Below are 21,242 nucleotides of genomic sequence, written 5' to 3'. Positions count from 1 at the left end.
TAAGTGAAATAAGCCAGACAGAGAAAGACAAACACCGTATGATTTCACTCATATGTGGAAGGTAAACACATGGACAATGAGAACAGATTAGTGGTTACCAGAGGGGAAGGGGTTTAGGCGGGTGGGCTTAAGGGGTAAAGGGACACATATATATGGTGACTGACAAATAATAATGTACAATTGAAATTTCGCAATGTTATAAACTATTATGACCTCAAAAAAAAATATGTTTTCTGGGCCAGCCCTGGTGGGCTAGTGGTTACCGTCAGCGGGCTCACTTTGGCTGCCCCGGTTTGGTTTCCTGGAGCGGACCTACACTGCTGTTGTGTGGCCATGCTGTTGTGGTGGCCCACATGCAGAAGAGAGGAAGATTTGCAGTGGATGTTAGCTCAGGACATATCTTCCTCAGGAGAAAAAAAAAAGAAAAATAGGTTTCCTTTTTTAGAGTGCCAAGTACTGGCTCTAAAGTGTTCAGTGTGAGCTGCGGCCGCTTAGCAGATCACATCAGGTAGAAGTGTACTTTGCAGTCTTTTATTTGATTCACCAAACAGGAACCTAACTCACTTTACACAACTGAGTTTCCCATCTATTCAATCCTCCCCCATCAACAGAATCAATCAAGAAGCACGTGAACACTTAGAATCAACTGTGTTTCATGGTATTGAAAATCATTTGTAAGGCTAACAGTAAAGAGCCGAATAAATATGAGCTCATTTTCTCCTCATTACCCCCGTCTGTGGTAGGTACCACTCTTATAGTCCTGGCTTAATGATAACTGAGGCACAGTGTGGTGCCAACAGCAGTACTTTGAGAGAGGAAGACAATTGAATTAGTTTTTGCCACAGATCTGCAAACAAACAGAAACAAAAATCAGCAACAAAATAAAAATAGTACAAGCTCAAAAAGATGCTGTGTAAAATTGCCCCCTCCCTCATGTCATTCCCTCCAGCCTCAAAATTGATTATTAGGAGAGAGTATTTCTGGGTGTTCAGAATACCCGTTTAGTCCGTGGGAAAAACTGGAAGTACGAACGTTCAGGGTTTTTCTCAGGGACGACTGTCCCAAGCCTGGACTCGGAGAGGCAAGCAGGGTCTGGAGTCTGCACCCAGCAGCAGCAGGCGCGATCCGCCCTCTGCAGAAGGTACAGGTCAGAGTCTCCAGAGCGCCCGGATGGAAAGGTAAAGGTTCGCCTCGACAAGGAGCGCAATGCCGAGAGGAGCCTGAGCCACAGGCTGCGAAGGCATCCGGGCCTGGGACGCCACCTGTCTCCCCCCCAATTTATTTTTGGCAGCTGCTTCTTTTGCTTCAGTGTAAACTGCCAAAGTCTTGAGTCGCAAACGCACCCCGCCCCGCCCCCCGTCCCACCGCGGTGTGGGTTTCCCTGGAGTCACTCTTCCTCGCCTCTCACCTCCCTCCCCTGTGCCGCAGCACAGTCCAGGCGGCCTCACACTCGCCTCTGCCTCCTCCTGTCCTCCCTGGGGCGCCCTTTCTGCTCGGGAACAGGTTCACTGAGGAGCTGCAGGATATCCACTCTGCCCCGCGCCGACCGCAGCGGCCGTTATGGGATTTTCAGCTACAGCGCCCTTCCGGAGTGATTCAGCTCTCGAGGCGGTGAGGTGGGTGCAGGACACGCCCAGGCGGAATTGGAGGCCTGGGTGCTGGGATCCTCCGCTGGGGGTTTGCTTTTTTTAAGAGCTCGGGGGAGCCGGCTTTATGGGGAGGCACTGGGCGGGAACCCAGGGGACCAGTTTTGGTCCGGGCACCGTCTCCCTTGGGACCAGTTGATTGATGAGCTGTACTCAGCAGGGGAAAGCAGAAATGAATGTGACTTTTTCTTTGTATAACTCTTTTCAAAGACACCCTCGCTCCCCGGCTTCCATGCCTGGGCACAGAGGCGGTCTGCCCCGCGCGTTGTTCGAATTGGTAAAGAAAAAAGTATCTTGGGCTGAGCTCTCTTCCGGAGCGGCCGGAGCTCATTGAGGGCAGAGGTGCCGACCCTCCGACAGACAGTCGAGGGAGGCTTCTCGTCCTCTTGGACTCCAACCCCAAGGTCCCGCTTCCCCGTTCGTCACGTCGAATCTCATCCGCCCCCATGTACGTTTTTTGACTATGGTTCAGAGAACTAGTCCGGGACCCCCGGCCCGGCCAGGCTCTTTGTTTGAGAGCTGGCCAGGGGGTGGGTAGGAAGAGTGGAAGGGGAGCACCTCCCGCTGGACGAATAAAACCTCGAGATTTTCTTTTTAAATCATCCAAGCAGGTTTTATTCATTAATGTTCATAAATATACACAGCAGCTTCATTAGAGATTTCAATTTTCCTCTGCAGTTTGAATGTGGAGTATTAGGAGAGCCTTTTAGGTGTCAAGGTACAGGAAGCAGAGATCGCCCCTGCACTGCTCCCTACCTTTACCTGCCAGAAGTAAAAATTAGTTGTGGAAATGATTATCATGTATATTTTCTCTCTTCCTTTTGAATGCACACAACGTAACAAGAGTGACAGACCTGAAATTACAATCACCAAACAAACCCAAGACAGTTGTCGTCCACTTTCATTGGCAAAAACAGCACAGAGGACATTGTCTGCTAAGTGGGATGTCATCAAAGAGGAGGCGGTGGAGGCTCGTTTCCTTTATTACTCTCTTTTAAATTTAGGTTTTCTAAAGCAACATCTAAAGGCATCATATCTACACAGCCCATAGAACCAAAATCTGCCATCTCCGCCCCCCCCCACCCTGTTCATCCTCATCTGAGGATGAGCTCTGTTTGCACACTGGGGTGGACAGAAGGAGCTCTTGGACAAACAGGCTGCGGTCTGCGCTCCCTTTCCATGGCCTGGCGCTCTGTTTCAGACATTTTAGGATCATTCAACCTTGTTAAAAGAGATTGGGAATTCTGGATAGATTGCTGACTGCTTTCCGTGTTAGCTGTGTTGGTTACGGCTGTGGACTGTGTGATTGTGGTGGTGACACTGCTTGTGTTAGTACGCTGGGTGGTGGTGTGTGCGGTCTCCAGCTGTTGCGGTCCACCTGGGCGAGCTGCCCTTCCAGCTGCAGCTGCATCTGCAGTTGTAACTGAGAAGCAGAAGGGCCAGAAGAATTAAGCTGTCCTCCTGCAGATCGCCTCACTCCCGATCACTGAGATAAAAGCTCAGCTATAGGACCCATGGCTTCCTTATTGCTCGGAGAATATGGACTCTGAGAAGAAGAAAGTCCACCAGTAGAACTGCTAGTAAACCGCATGTTTGATCTCCGAGCATGAGGACCTCCTAATCCCCGGCCAGCGTGGAACATTCTAGTACATGTGGAACACCATTCGGTTCATCTAAATCCCTGGGGGCTCTGTGTTCAAGTGTAAGATGAGCTGCAAAGTCATCGGTGACATGATTAGGGTCGCCTCCAGGTAATGCTGCCCATAGTGGCCAAATCACTTCTGCTGAGGTTTCTGCTTGTCGGGAAGGAACACGTTCTTGAAGAGATGCCTCCGTACAGCCCAGTTTTCCGCAATAGGGACGAGTCAACTACAGAGAAAGCTTCCCCAGCACAGCGCAAATCAAAATCTACCCCTGTTAATGCGCGCGGCGTCGGGTGGTCAGTGCCCGCCTCGTTGTTGTTGCACCACTTTCATAACAAGAGGCACCGAGATCGTGATCGTAGCAAATTAAACACTTGTATCCGCGACCTCGAAATTTTCTTTTAAGGAAATTAATGTCCCTTCATGTCGGGACATCCTAGTTCAGACAGCGGCGGCGCGGCCCCTCCCGGGCTCCGTCCGGCTGCGGTGTCCCCCGCGGGGTCCTGGCGCTGCCCGCGGCGGCCGGCCGACTCCCACTCGACTCCCGGGCTCGGCCGCGGCGGCGGGGCGGACAGGCGAGCGCTCTCGAGGCGGCGGCGGCGGCGGCGGCGGCGGCGGTCAGGTGGGGCTGGAAGGGGGCCGGACGTGGCCCGGCTGAGCTCCTTCTCGAGGCTGGTCCCACGCCACATCTCCGCGGTCCCCACTGGCCGCGGTCCTGCGGAGCTCCGCCAATCCCGCTCCTCTCCTCGCCCGGCCCGCCCCCCCCGCTAAAAAGTCGAGATTTTGAGATCATCTTGACCATAATTTTATGCCGAAGGGCAGTGACTTCTTCGGTGTCCCTGCACACAAGCCTCAGCTGCGCGGCCCCTCCGGACCCCGAGGCTGCCAGCCCAGCGACGCCCTCCGTCTAAGGTAAAGGGGGACGAGGCGGTGGACAGAAGCGGAGAACCCCGGTCATTTCAATTTCACTACTTTGAAAAGCCGGGAGGTCGGATATAGAAATCGGGAGGCCGGGCTGTGCTGCCAGAGGCCACCTGTCTGCCTCTTCCGCGGTCCCAGCGCTGAATCTCCGGGAAGCCGGGCGCGGGTCCTCCAAGCGGAGAGCGGTTCCCAAACCCGTCGAACGCAGATCCGGTCCCCTCAGCACCCGATGGAGCCTGCCCCGCCCAAACTATGGGGGGAGGGTAGATGGGGTCCTCAGGCACCGAGGGTCCCACCCGCTGCTCACATCCCGGTACGGTCCAGGCCTTTCCTTCTGATTGGGCTTCCGCGGCCCCAAGAGCTCGGCTCTGCGGGAGAACCCAGCCGGTCCCGCTCAATTCGGAGCCGCCTTCCGTGTCAGCCTGGGCTGCCTGAGTTTCAAGGCTTCCCCGGGTGGCAGCCCGGATTTGGAGCCAGAACTGAGTATCCGAGGTCCGAGGAAAGGGTTGTTGGTGCTGCAGCCTCGCTCTGCCGGAGAGAGAAGGAGCCGGAGCCCTGTTCTCGGAGCCCCGGGCCAGGCGCTCGCCGGGCGCCCCCTGGGATCCTGGATCGGACAAAGCCTCGTGGGCTTTTAGCCTGCTGCTAACCGCAGAAACCAAGAACTCTTTTCTTTTTTAAATTTTTTTATTGATATCATAATAGTTTATAACATTGTGAGATTCCAGCTGTACATTTTTATTTGTCAGTCACCATATAAATGCTCCCCTTCACCCCTTGTGCCCAGCCCCCAACCCCTTTCCCCCTGGTAACCATCAACCTGTTCTCTCTGTCCCTGTGTTAGTTTATATTCCACATATGAGTGAAGTCATACAGTGTTTGTCATTCAAAACTAAGAGTTTTATATCAAAGGAGGTGGTTTTAAAATGCTTAAGTTTTTGTGGTTTTGGCTGAGTGATTTAACTTCCGCCTGCTCTGCCTCGGCGGCCCCGGGTCCCGGGTTCCCGGGTTTGGGTCGGCCGGGATTCCAGGCCGCACCTACTCCACTCATCAGCCATGCTGTGGAGGCATCCCACATACAAAAAGTAGAGGAGGATTGGTGCAGATGTGGGCTCGGGGCTAATCTTCCTCAAGCAAAAAAAGAGGAGGATTGGCAACGGATGTTAGCTCAGGGAGAATCTTCCTCACACACACACACACACACACACAAAGTGGTTGAGGTTTTGCCACCTCTGCTGCGGGTTGTTGTGTCACCCAAAATTTTATGTTTTTTCGTACTGGGTTGTACTGAGACCACTCGGGCACGATTTCGGACAAGAACACTTCGCGACCTCGAAGCCGATTCCTCCGTTAGTCCCAGCTACTCAGCAAGGCGCCCGGTGCGCGCTCTCGAGAGGAGGCTGGACCCGATTGTCAGGAGCGGCTGCACCACAAGTTTCGCCCTGTCGGTGGGAGCAGTGCCCATGATGAACCTGAACCTGGTGCGTGGATCTGGGGGTCTGGAGTGAGGAGGGGGAAAGCCCGGGTCCCAGAGCTTAGAAGAAGGAGCGACTGGGCTCGGCCCTCAGCACTTGGGGATGTGGAGGCAGGAAAACCTGAGCTGGGGTGGGAACTTTCTTTTTTCTCGTCTTGAGACCCTTTCAGACTAAGCTGGGTTCTTTCGTCTGTGAGCACAAGTGACTGACTGGGCTTCAGCTCGGGTCCTTGCGACTTTTTCTTTTTTTCGACTTTTTCTTTTTTCGACTTTTTTTTCTGACTTTTTTTTTTTTCGCTTCAGCTCGGGTCCTTGCGACTTTTGTGTTTTTCCGCTTCAGCTCGGGTCCTTGCGACTTTTTCTTTTTCGACTTTTTCTTTTTCGACTTTTTTTCCCGACTTTTTTTCGCTTCAGCTCGGGTCCTTGCGACTTTTGTGTTTTTCCGCTTCAGCTCGGGTCCTTGCGACTTTTTCTTTTTCGACTTTTTCTTTTTCGACTTTTTCCCGACTTTTTTTCGCTTCAGCTCGGGTCCTTGCGACTTTTGTGTTTTTCCGCTTCAGCTCGGGTCCTTGCGACTTTTTCTTTTTCGAGTGTTTTTCCGCTTCAGCTCGGGTCCTTGCGACTTTTTCTTTTTCGACTTTTTCTTTTTCGACTTTTTTTTCCGCTTCAGCTCGGGTCCTTGCGACTTTTGTGTTTTTCCGCTTCAGCTCGGGTCCTTGCGACTTTTTCTTTTTTTCGACTTTTTCTTTTCTCGACTTTTTTTTTCGCTTCAGCTCGAGTCCTTGCGACTTTTTTTTTCCCCCGACTTTTTTCTTTTTCCGCTTCAGCTCGGGTCCTTCCGACTTCTTTTTTTTTTGTGAGGAGATCAGCCCTGTGCTAACATCCGCCAACCCTCCTCTTTTTTTTTTGCTGCGGAAGACGGCCCTGGGCTAACAGCCGTGGCCGTCTTCCTCCACTTTATATGGGAGGCCACCACAGCATGGCTTGCCAAGCAGTGCGTGGGTGCGAGCCCGGGATCCGAACCGGTGAATCCCGGGCAGCCACAGCGGAGCGCGCGCGCACTTAACCGCTTGCGCCACCGGGCCGGCTCGGGCCCCTTCCGGCTTTCACCTCTCGTTCTGGCAACCCCAAGTCTAGCGACAGGAGAGGAAACTGCGGGTGGGAGGGTGAGTCATGCGGGGTCGCAGGCCCGCGAATAGGACTTGAAAATGCAGGACTCAGGGCTGACTGGTGATTCTACCATACCCTAGCTTGTTTTTATTTTTGAAGTTTCCTTTCTTTTTCCATTATTTTCTTTTCCTTTTTTTTTTCCTGAGGAAGATCAGCCCTGAGCTAACATCTGCCAATCCTTCTCTTTTTTTTGCTGAGGAAGACTGGCCCTGGGCTAACATCTGTGCCCATCTTCCTCCACTTTATATGGCACGCCGCCACAGCATGGCCTGACAAGTGGTACCTTGGTGCGTGCCGGGAATCCAAACTGGCAAAGCCGGGGTTGCCACAGCAGAGCGAGCCCACTTAATGCTTGCGCCACCAGGCCGGCCCATTTCCATTATTTTCAATTGTAAAATATAACATATATATATATATCAAGCTCCTTAAAACGTATAAGTAAACTTCACTTAGTAATTATACGGAACCCTCAACATCCATCTCCTAGTCAAGAGTTATAACCCCAGCCAGTGCTCAGGAAGTCCCCAGTGCCCCACCCCATCACAACCTTCTTGCTTGTCCCACCACCCTTCAGCATGCTTCCATCTTCTGGGGTAACAATGTCTTGCATTTAGCTATGCTTTCCCATTGTGTTTGCACTCTCTTAGAAATGAGGAATAGCTCCCCAATTTTGATTGTTCCTTTCTGCCCACAGGAGATATCTCCCTCAGAACTAAGAATCTCACTGCGCACCTCAAGCCCAGCGTCAGGGTCGTGGTGGACTGTGGTCACCGTGGGGGTCCTCGGAGCTGCCTCCATCTGGCTGTGCTGGGTGAGCTCCTCTTCTATCCTCTCTCTCTCTGGCTGGCAAAAATGTATCCACAAACAATTGCAGGACAACACTTTGATGAAATGGCGGGGGTGAGGTGTATAGGAAGTGGGGGGAGGAATTCCATTCAAGTGAATGAATTTAGAGGCCATTTGTCATATTGACCCTGGAACGGAGCCATGAGGGAGACTAGAGGATGCTGATGGGCTCAGGTCAAAAGGTGGGGGACTTCTCTTGCCTCTCTCCACATTACAGCAGCCTCAGTGCCCTTGCTTGCCCTGGGTGCTTGGAACCTCAGCCCCAGGACCAATCCTGTGCCGGTTCAGGGGAAAAGGCTTCAGGAACCCAGAGACTCCTTGGAATTCTGAATGAGGCTTGCTGCCTACTTCCCCCTCCATCAAGTTACCTGTTTCAAAACACCACCTCTCCCCTCTGCCTCCCCTCAACCATTCCTATCTATCCCCTTACTGGTAAATAACCACTTTCAAGCCTTTTAGCTTATGATTCTTTCTTTCTTTCTTCTTTCTTTCTCCCTTTCTTCCTCCCTTTCTCTCTTTCTTTTTCTCTCTCTTTCTCTTTCTCTCTCTCTCTTTTCCTTCCTTCCTTCCTTCCTCCCTCCCTCCCTCCCTCCCTTCCTTCCTTCCTTCCTTCCTTCCCTCCCCCTCCCTCCCTCCCTCGCGCTCTCTCTCTCTCTCCCCCCCCTTTTCTTTCTTTCTTCAAGGAAAACTGGCTCTGAGCCAACATCTGTGCCAGTCTTCCTCTATTTTATATGTGGAATGCCACCACAGAATGGCTTGACTATCGGTGTGTAGGTCCACACCTGGGATCCGAACCCTCAAACCTGGGGCCGACAAAGCGGAGCATGTGAACTTAATCACCACGCCACCGGCTGACCCCCATCTGACTTTTTGTTTTTTATCTCCATCTCTCTTGATAGCATACATTCGTGCTTCTTTTTATTTTTCACTTTTAGACATTATCTTTGACATTCCAACATCCCTTCCTTCCACAGTTTCTATCCCGCCCCTCAACAAATGCAGTCTCATCCTCCTAGTGTAGGTATATGGTCGTTTTGTCTGGACTGGGAGACAGAGTGACAATTCTTTACTTACGGGAATGTTACTCCTGCCTGAGCCACATGTTAAACTTCCTTAATTGTCCTTTTCATACATATTGATGTTTTCCAGGGGTTTAATAATTGCCTGATGTTTTCATTTTCTTACTTTCCATGATCTTCTAATTTTATAAATTTATCCCCCCAACTGTCCCCCAGTTCAGTGAATCCCTTCTCAATGCCTTCAAACTCATGATGGTTGTTGTCTAGGTCATTTTCTTGGTGAAGGCTCCCCTCTGCATTTCTACCCACCCAGGCCAGCCTGCCCCTGTCTGGGCCCACTGCCCAGCTGTCCTGTAGACGCCTCTCCCTGCCCTTCTTCCTGGTGACTCCCTTTCCCTTCTCATGGGTTGATGCCCTGGTTTCTCAGATCCCAAGTCTTCCTCTTTTTTAGTATATTCCTTTTTTTTCCTGGAGCACATCCCTCTACTTCCCAAAAAAGGGTTCACAGGAGGAAAATTTTAGATGCCTTCATGTCTGATTTTCTTCCTATTCTACAGGGATGGGTTCAGGAGTCGCGGTCACCCCCAGCAGGAACAACTGGGGTCACAGGAAGACTCCCACCAAGGAGCACAGACAACCATCTGATGCATGAAGAGTCTTCAACATCCCCATTCTGATTTTTTTTTTGTATAATGAAAAAGTTCTTCACTTGTTTTATTTTCATGCTGAACAGAATTACAAAAATAAAATGAAGTAAGTAATAACAATGAAAATAAAGAAAAACTCAGCATATAACAGGAAACTAAGAATTAGGGGAAGATCAGAAACCAAGAAAGTATACAGTAATAATATTAGTAAAACTTTTTTCTCTGTTGTGAAATTTTTGTTGTACGTTCTTGTTTGTCAGTCACCATGTAAATGCATCCCTTTACTTCTTTTGCCCATCCCCCAGCCTCTTCCCCCTGGTAACCACCAAATAGTTCTATCCATCCATGTGTTGGTTTATCTTCCACATATGAGTGAAATCATGCAGTGTTTGTCTTTCTCTTTCTGACTTATTTTGCTTAACATAATACCCTCCAGGTCCATCCATGTTGTTGCAAATGGGACGATTTTATCTTTTTTTATGGCTGAGTAGTATTTCATTGTATATATACACCACATCTTCTTTATCCACTTTATCCTTTGATAAAGGACCTATCCTGATTTCTTAAGCGAATGGCAGAATGATACCAGGGCCTGAGGTCTTTGATTCTTAGGGCCCGTGGACTGGGTGATCTTGGACAAGCATCCTCAGGACTCTGGGTCTCAGTTTCCTTCCTTGGGTAATGGGCTGATCAGATGGCCTTTCTCACAAACCTAAGGAAAAAATGTGGAGAGAAATACTTTGAAACCAGGGACAATGTTATTGTCTTAAAATACACTCCCAGAGACCACTCAATAAATTCTTAAAACATCTGACCTCTGCCTGCATTTCTGTTCCTTCCTGAATTATCAGAGGGGAAGAAAGAGGAGAGAGGCAGGGCAAATGGGGGTCAAGGCCAGGAGAACAGAAGGAGGGAAAGGCAGGTAAAAGAAGAGGAGGGAAGGGAAATGAGGAGGAAAGATAGTGTCACCGGGGAAGGACCCAGTGATTCTCAGTAGGTGTGTTGGAGGGGTGGGTTCTGGGAATATCTTCGGAAACCATGTTTCGGTGTTCTCAAGCTAAGACTCCTCTACCTACTGGGAGACCCACACTGACGTGGTTAGAAGCCTACTAAAGTGGAACTGGGCACCTGCCTACTAAAGTGGAATGGGCACCTGATTCTCAGACTGGCACCATCACCCACCCCAGCTCTTTCTTCCCTCCCTTGCTCCCTGTCTCCCAGCTCCAGCCCCAACCCCAACCCCTGTCCTTCTCATCCTGCTCTTCTTCCCATCCTGCTCCACCAGATAGCCACTTTTTGGGCTCCTGTCATGACTGACAAAGCCTTGAGTGACTATAACACTCGTTTCCTCTTTACTCTCTTGTCTGGGGGTTCCTCCCACCATCCACCTCCCTCCTCTGTCCTGCAGCAGAGCCCAGGTGAGCCCGACACAGCCTTTGCGCTCTAGACACACCCTTTCAGCTCCAGGACTGGTCTGGTGGCGACTGCAGGACAGCTTTGCTCCAGATGGCCCCAGGGGCCCAACAACTCCCTGCACCCCTCTGCTGCACTCACTCACCTCCCCCGACAACGCTCTTCCTAGATTCCAGCTGCTACAGTCTGCTCCAGGTGTTATCAGTTCTTGATAGTGTTTGACCAAGCAGAGCGGCAGGGTGTGGGTGGCTGAATTCAAGGTGTCGGAGCCGGGATCCTCTGCTGGAACTTCTCTATTTTTCAAGAAGAGGAGAGACCCAGTTTTATTTATTTATTTATTTTTTATTTATTTTTTTCCCCCAAAGCCCCAGTAGATAGTTGTATGTCATAGCTGCACGTCCTTCTAGTTGCTGTACGTAGGACGCGGCCTCAGCATGGCCGGAGAAGTGGTGCGTCTGTGCGCGCCCAGGATCCGAACCTGGGCAGCCAGCAGCTGAGCACGAGCACTTAACTGCTAAGCCACCGGGCCGGCCCTAGACCCAGTTTTAAAGGAGAGCAGCTGGATAAGAACCCAGGAGGCTAGTTTCAGTTCGGGCACCGTCCTCCCTGGGACCAGCTAATTGACAAGCTGGTCTTGTTAGGGGATGGCAAAACAATTTAACTTGAATTTTTCATTGTATAATTCTCTCCAAAGCCATCCTCAGCCCCAGGCTTCTCTGGTTACAGAATGGCCTGGCCCTGCTCTGCCCAGTGTTAATTTGGGGAAGCTGAAAACTTCTTAAATGTGGCAGGTCCTGATGCCTTACCTGGTGGTGTTATCCAAACCCTTATTCCCAAGAGATTGAGGCACTGGTAATCATATCCTTCTCAGCTGGAGTTGCTGCAAATGTCTTTCATCGTCAAAATTGGGCACAGAGTACCAAGAGATGCCCACGTGGACCATCTGGGTTCTACACAGATTCCTACCCACCCTCATAGTGGAACAGCAGCCTCACCTCCCCTCTCATTAGAGTCAGTTACTCCTACCACTACTGGGTCTCCTCTTTTCTCCAAGGAGTCCAGAGTGCCCAGGCAGCAGCCACAGCTTGTATGGCTTTTAGTTCAGTGTGGCCCTCACTGTATCACTTGGCAAGTGGGGGCCATGACTTCTAATCCAGCCGAGCCCAGAATGAAGGAAGCAAGAAGCACCAATTCCCCCAGTGGGTTATTGTCTGTGATGGAAAATGGACCCACTCCTTCCATCCCTTGATTCCTGGACCCATGTACTCTTCCCACTGGGGACACAGCACCAGATAGAGGTCTCTGATTCAATAAATACCCCACATTATGAAAATTGACACCCCATCCTGAAAAGTGTTGCTTCTGGGCTGGTGCTTCTGTGGCACCATTACCAGATTATCCAAATGCTCTGTCAGGCCAGCAGCTTCAGATTGGTGCAGTGTGTGATACTGTCAGTGGATCCTATGGTAATGGGCCCACTTTCAGTTCTAGTTTGCTGTAAAGTGGGTCTCCTGGGCAGAGATATGTTGTATAAGATCAGACACTCTGTAAGCCCTTGGATAGTGGCAATTGGCTGAGGTTTTATGAACAGAAAACGCAAACTTCTACCCAGAACCAGTATCTATTTATATAAGAACGAATGGCTGGCTCTTTAAGGATTGAGGAAGCCCAATGTAGTCAACTTGCCATCAAGTAGCTGCTTTGTGTTCTCAGAGAATATTGCCATATTGTGGGCTCAGCATTAATCTCTGTTGCTGGCAGGTGAGATGTTCAACGTTGGCTCAAACTGAAAATGAAGTTAAGAAAACAATTCAGTTGACAAAAGCATCAAATACTTAGGAATAATTTTTTAAAATAATTTTAATGAATTAATTAATTTTTTTCCCCAAAGCCCCAGTAGATAGTTGTATGTCATAGCTGCACATCCTTCCAGTTGCTGCATGTGGGACGCGGTCTCAGCATGGCCGGAGAAGCGGTGCGTAGGCGCACGCCCGGGATCTGAAGCCGGGCCGTCAGCAGCGGAGCGTGCGCACTTAACTGCCAAGCTGCAGGGCCAGCCCATGGAATAAATTTAAGTAAATGAGTGCAAGATGTATAGTGACAATTTGGAACAATGCTGAGAGAAATTAAATAAGATCTAAATAAATGGAGAGGCATTTAATGTTTTTGATTGGAAGAATCATATTGTCAAGATGACAATTGTCCCTAAATTGACCTATAAATAAAATCCCTATCTAAATCCCAGAAAGTGTTTTTGTAAAATTTGACACGCTGATGCTAAAATTTTTACTGGAATGCAAAAGACCTAAAATACCCAAAACAATTTTGAAGAAGGATAATGAAGTAGAAGGACTCATGCCATCCAGGTTCAAAATTTGCTGGAAAGGCACAGTAATCAAAACAGTGTTGTATTGGCACAAGGAGAGGCATATAAACCAATGAGACAGAATTGAGACTCTACAGATACATTGTTGCATTTATGGTTAATTCATTTTCAACAAAAGTGCCAAAGGAAAGTCTTTTCAACAAATGATGCTTGGATATTTGTATATCCACATAAAAAATATAAATTTTGACCCTTATCTCACATCAAACACAAAAATTAACTCAAAACGGATCATAGACCTAAATGTAAGGTCTAAAACTTTAAAATTAAACAAAGAGAAAGTAGGGAAACTCTTCATGACCTTAGGCTGAGCAAACAGTTCTTAGATACCAAAGCCCAGTCCATTAAAGAAAAACAATTGATAACTGGAATTTATCAACATGAGAAAATGTCTAGTTCCAAAGATATTATGAAGCAAATAAAAAACAAACCACAGACTGGGATAAAATATTTCCAAGCCATATATTTGATAAGGATTTAGTATCCAGAATATATAAAAAACTCCCACACCTCAATAATAAGATGATAAACAGACCAACTAAAAACGGACCCAAGATTTGAATCACCATTTCACCAAAGAAGATATATGAATGCCTTGTATGCCCATGACAAGGTATTTTAACATCATTAGCCATCAGGAGGAAAATTAAAAACATAATAAGATACTACATTGAGATACAATTGTAGTATAGCTGTAATAAGAGGAGACATTATATAATAAAAAAAGCATTGCCAAGGATGTGGAGAAACTGAAACCCTCATACATTGCTGGTGGCAATGTAACATGGTAGAGTCACTTTGGAAAACAATTTGACAAGTCTCTTGAAACATTAAACATAAATTTAAAATAGATCCTAGGGGCCGGCCCCGTGGCTTAGTGGTTAAGTGAGCGCGCTCCACTGCTGGCGACCCGGGTTCGGATCCCGGGCTCGCACCGACGTGCTGCTTCTCCGGCCATGCTGAGGCCACGTCCCACATACAGCAACTAGAAGGATGTGCAGCTATGACACACAACTATCTACTGGGGCTTTGGGGGGAAAAATAAATAAATAAAATCTTAAAAAAAAAAAAAAAATAAAATAAAATAGATCCCAGCAATCCCACACCTGTGAATCTATCCCAGATGAATGAAAACACATGTTCACACAAAGACATATAAATGAATACTCGTAGCTTCATTATTTATAATAGCACCCAAACTGGGAAAAACCTAAATGTCTACTAACTGGTGGTGGGGGAAACTAACTTTGGTATATCCATACCATGGAACACTATTCAACAATGACAAGGAGCAAGCAATTGATACAGGCCATCACATGGATGAACCCCAAAAGCATTATGCTAAGTTAATGAAACAAGACACAAAAGATTACATGATATACAATTCCATTTATATGAAACATCTAGAAAGGGCAAAAATAGCAGATCAGTTGGTGGCTAGAACTGAGGATAGGAGTGGGGATTAACTATAATCAGGAACAAGGAAACTTTTTGGAGGAATGGAAATGTCCTAAAACTGAATTTTGGTGATAGTTGCACAACTCCATAAACTTACCAAAATCATTGAGTTGTATCTGTAATAAAGTGGGCAAGGAGTGGTGAAGATAAAGGAGATTTCGGTCAAAATGTTCCCTCTGAGGGGCCAGCCCCGTGGCTTAGCAGTTTAGTGTGAGCGCTCTGCTACTGGCGGCCCGGGTTCGGATCCTGGGCGCGCACAGGCTTACCGCTTGTCCGGCCATGCTGAGGTGGCGTCCCACACAGCAACTAGCAGAATGTGCAACTACGACATACAACTATCTACTGAGGCTTGGTGGGGGGAAAAGGAGGAAGATTGGCAATGGATGTTAGCTCAGGGCTGGTCTTCCTCAGCAAAAAGAGGAGGATTGGCATGGATGTTAGCTCAGGGCTGATCTTCCTCATGAAAAATAAAATTTCCCTCTGAGAAAGCAGGGTAACTGCAGTTTCTTATGCTTCCTGTCACTAAAAATAGCAGGTTTTCTAAGGATGGTGGTTGTAGTTGTGGTGGTAGAGGTTATAGTGATTCTGGACATAGAAATGAGTAGATAGAATCTTTGAAGATGTATAATCCTTAGAGTCCTAAGGGCACCATCACAACCTCTGTCCTCCCCAAGAGGACCCCTCCTGCTTCTCGGTGCAGTTTCCAGGATCCTGTAACTAGGTCGACCTGGGAGTTTTCAGGACTGTGGTCAATTTGCCGGATCCTGATCTTCTGTTTATTTAGAAGGGAATGGGGCAGCACGTAGAACCTAATCCATTCTTGGTCATCACATGGGGGACTTAGAGAACTACAGACCCCTAGACTTGTCCAGACCATTGAGAAGACCCAGTCTGAGTCCTTCACTTTTCAGAGGAGTGAACTGGGGTCTGGAACTGGTGAGTGCTTTAACCAAAACTAGGCAGAGAATTAGAGGCCGAGGGAAAACCAGAACCCAGAACTCCTCAATTCCAGGCCAGCATGCTGTCTGCTGCAGTGCATTCGAGTTTGTGGCAGTCAATAGAGAAATGTGGCTCAGAGTCCCTGACAGAAGGAGCAAGTGATTCTGAGGTGGATGGCTCTGGTGGGATTTGCATACTTTCAAGATCCAGAGCCCAGCTCCATCACTGGGGAATGGGAATGAAGGAGGCATAGGAGTATGGTTAAGAGCATGTGTGTGTGTTTCTGTCTCTCTACGTATATATGTGTCTCTTTGTGAGTGTGTGTGTGTGTAAGAGCAAACAAGCCCCTGCCCAGAAATCTAGATTGTGCTCCTGGTTTAAGAAGGTGGGGGAAGTGGACAAGAGGGGATGGGTTTGGAAGGCAGAAGTGAAGGAAAAAGAAAAGGTGGAGATCTGTCTCCTTACTCTATAGAGACTTGAGAGAAGGGACATCAGGAATCATGAAAGCTCAGAGCAGATCATACAGCCCAGGGAGCCAACAATGCATGTCCCCTGGAGGGGTGCGCAGCATGAGCATGAGAGAAAAGGTCGGGAAGGGGTCCCTCCACTCCAGTGTCCTTGGTGTCTTCCAAGCAAGAGCAAAGCTCTGCAGCCTCTGGACTCTTCTTTCAGTGCACTTACTCCCGGGGTCTGGGCTCAGCCCACGCTGGGCAGCATGGCACTGCTGCCCCATCTCAGTTCCTGGAGCACTGGGGTCACAGCTCACCTTGGGGTTGGGTATCCTTTCCTTCCAGAGGAATTTGGGGCATCCTATCGGATTCCCAGTTTTTACCTCAGGGGATACCCAGGGAGGATATCGTGAAGCCTTAGGAAGTTAGGACTTTCCTCTGAGAGGAACTAGAATGTCTGTAACTGTTCATCCTTCCTAGGATGTCAAAAGAGCCAGGAGTTTAAAGTTTTAGACCTTACATTTAGGTCTATGATCCATCTTGACTTAATTTTCATGTTTTGTGTTATCACTTCCATGATAATAATCTCTTACTCACATGTGTTTGCAACCGCTGTGATTAAAGAATTGCTTGCCAGGGTGACGTCAGCATCATGGTGGAGTGAGCTTCCCACATTGAACTCTCCCCCTCTAAGACACAACAAAAAGGACGTTCATATTCCAACAGAAGCTATTCACACAACACAAGGGATGTCTGAGGCACCCAGTCAGCCATACACTTGATGACTGAGGTGCTGGAATCCCCAGAGTAGCTGGAAGGAGGTAAGAGGAGTTCCCTTCCTTCCCCAAGGACTGTGAGACTGAGACCATTGGGATCTCAGAGAGAGGGGGGAGGGGCTGCTCTCGGTGGGGAAAACCAGAGCTCTCCAAGACCCCTCACAGCTCGTGAGGAATCTCCCTACGGAGGGAGTGGAACTGTGGCGAGGGTACTTTCGACAAGTTAGCTCCTCAGGAGAGCAGAGAGCTGCAGCAAGGCTAGAGACCACTGAGTTCTGGCTGGTGAAAGTAAGCGCCCCTCCCCCACCCAGCCCGACCACCCGACCACCGGGGGCTTCACCACAGCTGTACCTCAGCTCCGCCCACCCCCAGAGGCAGCAGCCCCCAGGCGCCCTGACCCCACCAGCAGCAGCAGCAGCCCCCAGGTGCCTGGGCTCCACCAGCAGCAGGTTGTGTCCATGCCCCCACACAAGACGCTGAAGCAGCTCAGGTCCCACTGCGCCACAGCCCCAGCTGCCCCAGCTGCCCCAGCTCCACCATGCCACAGCCTCAGCTCCTTTGGTTCAACTGTGCCCCAGCCCCAGCTGCATCAGCTCAATGGGTCCCTGCCCCCAGACTCCAGCTGCTTTGGCTTGGCGGTGCTCAGGCTCCAGCTAACTTGGCACCAGCAACTTCAACCCAGCCACACTCCAGTTCCAGCTTCAGCCCAGCAGTGCTCCAGCTCCGGCTTCTTCAGTCCAGCTGTACTTCAGCTGAGGTCTTTGTCCTAGCTGCACTCCAGTCCCAGCTCTTCCCACAATCCAGCTCCAGCTGTTCCCACACTTCACCTCCAGCAGCCTCCTCTCAGCGGGACTTCAGATCAGCTGTGCTTCAGCTCAGCCGTGCCTCAGCTCAGCCAGATGCCAACCAGAGCATCTGCTGATCCAGGCAGGCCAGAATACACAGCTCTTGACCCCCACTCAGCAGGGCAAGAGGAAACTGCCACCATATATTTTCGCTATGAGGAAAAAGAAACCAGTACCGACAGGTGCTATGCAAAAATATATGAAATCTCCAGACCAAAAGGAAAATGACAAGTGCCCAGAAGTCAACCCCGAAAGCACAGAAATGTATAACCTTAATGACAGAGAATTCAAAATAGCCATCATAAAAAAGTTTAATGAAATAGAAGAAAACACAGATAGACAATTCAATGAAATCAGGAGTTTCTTCACAAAAGAGATTGAAACTGTAAAGAAAAACCAATCAGAAATCTTAGAGATGAAAAACACAATAGAGGAGATAAAGACATACCTGAAAGCCTTAAGCATCAGGGCTGACAATATGGAGGAAAGAATGAGCAACATTGAGGACAACAATGCAGAAATGCTCCAGATGGAGGAGGAAAGAGAACTAAGACTAAAAAGAAATGAAGAAACTCTCCGAGAAATATCTGACTCAATTAGGAAATCCAATATAAGAATTATAGGTATTCCAGAGGGAGAAGAGAGGGAAAAGGGAGCAGAGAACTTGTTCAAAGAAATAATATCTGAGAACTTCCCAAACCTGGAGAAGGAGCTGGAAATACCAGTGAATGAAATAAATAGATCTGCTAAATATATCAACACGAAAAGACCCTCTCCAAGGCATATAGTGGTAAAGCTGGCAAAAGTCAATGACAAAGAAAAAATATTAAGTGCAGCTAGACAAAAAATAATAACGTACAAAGGATTTCCTATCAGGCTCTCAGCTGATTTCTCAACAGAAACCTTACAGGCTAGGAGAGAGTGGAACGATATATTCAAAATTCTGAAGGACAAATCTTTCAGCCAAGAATACTCTATCCAGTGAAAATATCCTTCAGATATGATGGAGAAATAATAACTATCCCAGATAAACAAAAGCTAAGGGAGTTCATTGCCACAAGACCGCCACTACAAGAAGTGCTCAAGAAGGTCCTCATGCCTGAGAAAAGAAAGAGAAAGGGGATTCAAAGTTTTGAACAAGGAGGAAAACAGGTTGACAAAACCAGAAAAATTGCAGCTCTCTATCAGAATAGATTAGGAAACACTTAATTATAAAACCAAAGATCAAGGGAAGGTAGGCACCACAAAGAAATATAACCTCATCATGTTAAACATAATCTCAAAACACAAGAAATAGGATGTGACAACAATAATTTAGAAGGGGAAGGGGAAAGGGATTGTATCGACTTAGCCTAAGGGAATAAGAGGCCATCAAAAAGTGGACTATCACATCCACAAGATTTTTTTATACAAACCTCATGGTAACCACTAACCAAATAATCAGAACAGAATCACACAGGATAAAGACAGAGAAAACTAAGAGAACTCCCATACAGAACTGCCAAACTGAATTGGTAGTCTGAAACACATCGGATGAGAAACAAAAGAAATGAAAAAGAACTGGAAAAAGAGCAATAAAATAGCTACAATAAGCCCTCATATATCAATAATTACCCTAAGTGTAAATGGACTGAACTCTCCAATCAAAAGACACAGAGTAGTGGGATGGATTGAAAAACAAGACCCAACAATACACTGCCTCCAGGAAACACACCTCAGCTCTAAAGACAAACACAGACTCAGAGTGAAAAGATGGAAGACAATACTCTAAGCTAATGGCAAACAAAAGAAAGCAGGTGCTGTCATACTTATCTCAGACAAAGTTGACTTCAAGATAAAACAGGTAATGAGAGACAAAGAGGGGCAACATATAATGATAAAAGGGACACTCCGCCAAGAAGACATATCACTTTTAAATATATATGCACCCAACACAGGAGAACCAAGGTACATAAAGCAACTATTAACAAACCTAAAAGGAGATATTAACAACAACACAATAATAGTAGGGATCTTAGCACACCCCTTTCATCAATGGATAGATCATCCAGACAGAAAATCAATAAGGAAATAATGGACTTAAATGAAAAACTTGATGAGATGGACTTAGTAAATATATATAGGAAACCCCATCCAAACACAGCAGATTACTCATTCTTCTCAAGCACATACGGAACATTCTTAAGAATAGACCATATGTTGGGAAACAAGGCATGCTTATATAAATTTAAGAAGATTGAAATCATAGAAAGCATCTTTTCTGACCATAATGCTGTGAAGCTAGAAATCAACTACAAGAAAAAACCTGGGAAAGTGACAAAGCTGTGGAGACTCAACAACATGCTACTAAACAACCAATGGATCACTGATGAAATTAAAGGAGAAATAAAATCATATCTGGAGACAAATGAAAATGAAAATACACCATATCAACTCATATGGGATGCAGCAGAAGCAGTCCTGAGAGGGAAACTCATGGCAATACAGGCCCACCTTAACAAATGAGAAAAAGCCCAAATAAGCAACCTCGAACTACGCCTAAGAGAATTAGAAAAAGAAGAACAAACAAAGCCTAAAGTCAGCAGAAGGAGGGAAATAATAAAAATCAGAGCAGAAATAAATGAAATCGAAAAAAAAAAAAGTAGAAAGGATCAACGAAACAAAGAGCTGGTCGTTTGAGAAGATAAACAAATTGACAAACCCTTAGCCAGACTCACCAAGAAAAAAAGAGAGAAGCCTCAAATAAATAAAATTAGAAGTGAAAAAGGAGAAATTACAACAGATGCCACAGAAATACAAAAGATTATAAGAGAATACTATTAAAAACTATATGCCAACAAACTGGACAAACTAGAAGAAGTTGATAAATTCTTAGACTCATACAACCTCCCAAAAGTGAATCGAGAAGAAATAGAGAACCTGAATAGACCAATCACAAGTAAGGAGAATGAAACAGTAAACAAACACCTTCCCCAAAAAAAAAGTCCAGGACCAGATGGCTTCTCTGGAGCATTTTACCAAACATTCAAAGAAGATTTAATACCTATCCTTCTCAAACTATTCCAAAAAATAGAGGAAGGTGGAACACTTCCCCACACATTCTATGAGGCCAACATCACTCTGATACAAAAGCCAGACAAGAACAACACAAAGAAGGAAAACTACACACCAGTATTCCTGATGAACATAGATGCAAAAATCCTCAACAAAATATTGGCAAATCGAATACGGCAATACATTAAAAAGATCATACACCATGATCAAGTGGGATTTATACCAGGGACACAGGGATGGTTCAACATCTGCAAATCAATCAATGTGATACACCACATTAACAAAATGAGAAGTAAAAACCATATGATCATCTCAATAGATGCAGAGAAAGCATTTGACAAGATCCAACATCCATTTATGATAAAAACTCTCAACAAAATAGGTATAGAAGGAAAGTACCTTAACATAATAAAGGCCATATATGACAAACCCACAGCCAACATCATACTCAACAGGGAAAAACTGAAAGCCATCTCTCTGAAAACAGGAACAAGACAGAGGTGCCCACTCTCACCACTCTTATTCAACACAGTACAGGAGGTTCTGGCCAGAGAAATTA

At 47.2% G+C, this 21,242-nt stretch overlaps 2 long non-coding RNA genes and 1 pseudogene across 3 annotated transcripts; 1 reads left to right on the top strand and 2 right to left on the bottom strand.

Annotated features, from left to right (window-relative positions):
* Positions 1 to 2,584: 2,584 nt before the first annotated feature.
* Positions 2,585 to 3,683, bottom strand: LOC147915645 (E3 ubiquitin-protein ligase KCMF1 pseudogene; annotated as a pseudogene).
* A 129-nt stretch (positions 3,684 to 3,812) lies between these two features.
* Positions 3,813 to 9,652, top strand: LOC147915644 (uncharacterized). Its single transcript, XR_015554067.1, has 3 exons — positions 3,813 to 5,688; positions 7,546 to 7,662; positions 9,274 to 9,652. It is a non-coding gene; the product is annotated as an uncharacterized LOC147915644 (long non-coding RNA).
* A 168-nt stretch (positions 9,653 to 9,820) lies between these two features.
* On the bottom strand, positions 9,821 to 18,049 carry LOC147915643 (uncharacterized). 2 transcript variants are annotated; one of them, XR_015554066.1, is made up of 4 exons: positions 16,606 to 18,049; positions 12,463 to 12,562; positions 10,922 to 11,069; positions 9,821 to 10,075 (listed from the first exon to the last, which is right to left on the bottom strand). It is a non-coding gene; the product is annotated as an uncharacterized LOC147915643 (long non-coding RNA). The 2 variants fall into 2 exon arrangements; XR_015554065.1 differs by lacking the exon at positions 9,821 to 10,075 and having other exon boundaries at positions 10,919 to 11,069; positions 16,606 to 18,048.
* Between the last annotated feature and the right edge of the window lie 3,193 nt (positions 18,050 to 21,242).

Source organism: Ceratotherium simum, chromosome 13 (assembly GCF_057802395.1).
Source record: "Ceratotherium simum simum isolate JZ-2026a chromosome 13, ASM5780239v1, whole genome shotgun sequence".
In the NCBI taxonomy this organism is placed as follows: domain Eukaryota; kingdom Metazoa; phylum Chordata; class Mammalia; order Perissodactyla; family Rhinocerotidae; genus Ceratotherium; species Ceratotherium simum.
The sequence above is the reverse complement of the archived record's forward strand: the minus strand, read 5'-3'. Positions and strand labels throughout refer to the sequence as shown.